This window comes from Oryzias melastigma, linkage group LG12, assembly GCF_002922805.2.
Source record: "Oryzias melastigma strain HK-1 linkage group LG12, ASM292280v2, whole genome shotgun sequence".
NCBI lineage: Eukaryota > Metazoa > Chordata > Actinopteri > Beloniformes > Adrianichthyidae > Oryzias > Oryzias melastigma.
In genome coordinates, this window is record NC_050523.1 from 11,049,043 (window position 1) to 11,051,418 (window position 2,376).

Sequence of the window (2,376 nt, forward strand, 5' to 3'; positions counted from 1 at the left end):
ACGTGTGCATAGACACTTTCTGATTGAAAATGGGATGGAATTATAATGATATAATTATATTTATTTTTTCTTTTATCGCGTTTCAAGTTGTTGAAGCTGAATTCGCAGAAATGACAAGTTTGGAAAGCAAAGTGAAGTAAAATGTTTTGGTTTTTTTACAAATTACTCAAATCTTTGCGTGTTATTCATCTGATCATACGGTGTAAATGTGATTAAAATACTTTACCTTTATTCTATATTTTTTTTCGACTAAATATCTACTGTAATTTCGTCGACTAAATATCCACTGTAATTTCGTCGACTAAAATTTGACTAAAATTAATAGAATCAATATAACTAAATTGCGACTAAAACTAAACCCTATTTTAGTCAAAAGACTATGACTAAAACTAAATTAAAATTCTCTGTCAAAATTAACACTGATGGAGAGGTAACTATGTTTTTGGATATGAATCTGTCTATGTAAGTCCAGCTAAATAACAATCCACAAGACCATGTTGCTGCGACCCGGATTCGAACCGGGGTTGCTGCGGCCACAACGCAGAGTACTAACCACTATATGATCACAGCTTTGAATGTGCACTGTAAACAGTTCTACTTTTAGTTGCTCTCTATGACCTTTTTGTTAGAACTATAGAACTTCAGGAACAGTAGAAGTGCTAAGTTTGATTTATTCGTATATAGATACTGAAGAAACACATCTTTGTACAACAATCACAGCAGTTGATCGTTCTGGACTCTATTCACAATGTTTTTCCCTGTCAAATAAGAGATATCTCTATTCTCTACTTACTTGGTATTAGAGTTTGACACTTGTAAGGTCTCAAATGGAGGAATTAAAAGAAAATATCTGTCTATTACCGTTAAACGGGTGACAAATGTATACTCTGTTAGAGCTTGTGTTTCTTTTTTATTCCTCGTTAACTAACTTAGGGTTGTGTCCATGGGAGTAAGTTAAAAAAAAAATGGTTGAGACGTCTGTAACAAAAACCGAAATCATGCAGAAGTAACTATATTTTCTGAAAATAAACTGTCCATGTGAGCCCAGCTAAATACCTATCCACAAGCCCACGTTGCTGTGACCCGGATTTGAACCGGGGTTGCTGCGGCCACAACGCAGAGTACTGACCGCTATACGATCACAGCTATGAATGTGCACTGTGCACAGTTCTAGTCTCTGTTGCTGTCTATGATCTTTTTGAAGGAACAGTAGAAGTACTAAGTTTGATATATTCGTATACACATACAAAAGAAACACATCTTTGTTCTGGACTCTATTCACAATGTTTTTGCCCTGTCAAATAAGAGATATCTCTATTCTCTACTTACTTGGTATTAGAGTTTGACACTTGTAAGATCTCAGAAGGAGGATTTGAAGTAAAATATCTGTCTATTAACGTTAAACGGGTGACAAATATATACTCTGTTAGGGCTTGTGTTTCTTTTTTATTTCTCGTGAACAAACTCAGGGTTGTGTCCACTAGAGCAAGTTAAAAAATATATATTGAGACGTCTGTGACAAAAATATAGACATCATGGAGAGGTAATTTAAGTTTTTGGATATTAAACTGTCCATGTGAGCCCACCTAATATAGCTACCCACAAGACCATGTTGCTGTGACCCGGATTCGAACCGGGGTTGCTGCGGCCACAACGCAGAGTACTAACCACTATACGATCACAGCTATGAATAGGGACTGTGCACAGTTCTAGTCTATGACCTTTTTGTTGGAACTGTAGGAACAGTAGAAGTGCTAAGTTTGATTTATTCGTATACAGAAGAAACACATCTGACAGAGACACTTGAAGGATCTTAAAAGGATTATTTGAAGTAAAATATCTGTCTATTATCATTAAACGGGTGAAAAATATGTACTAAGTTAGGACTTTTGTTTTTTTTTGTTTTCCTCATTAACAAACTCAGGGATGTGTCCATAGGAGCAAGTTAAAAAAAAAAGAAGATTAAGCAATGACAAAAATATAGACATCATGGAGAGGTAACTTAAGTTTTTGGATATTAAACTGTCCATGTGAGCCCAGCTAAATAACAATCCACAAGATTATGTTGCTGTGACCCGGATTCGAACCAGGGTTGCTGCGGCAACCACTATACGATCACAGCTATGAACTTCAGGAACAGTAAAAGTGCTAAGTTGGATATATTTGTTTACAGATACAGAAGAAACACATCTTTGCATAACAATCACAGCACTTGACCATTCTGGACTCTATTCACAATGTTTTTGTCCTGTCAAATAAGAGATATCTCTATTCTCAACTTACTTGGCAATAGCTTTGACACTTGTAAGATCTCAAATGGAGCATTTGAAGTAAAATATCCATTTACTAATATCAAAGGGGTGACAAATATCAGCT

At 35.5% G+C, this 2,376-nt stretch overlaps 2 non-coding genes across 2 annotated transcripts; both read right to left on the minus strand.

Moving 5' to 3' along the window:
- Positions 1–1,074: 1,074 nt before the first annotated feature.
- Positions 1,075–1,146, minus strand: trnah-gug. The gene has a single exon. It is a non-coding gene; the product is annotated as a tRNA-His (tRNA).
- A 467-nt stretch (positions 1,147–1,613) lies between these two features.
- On the minus strand, positions 1,614–1,685 carry trnah-gug. Its single transcript has one exon. It is a non-coding gene; the product is annotated as a tRNA-His (tRNA).
- Between the last annotated feature and the right edge of the window lie 691 nt (positions 1,686–2,376).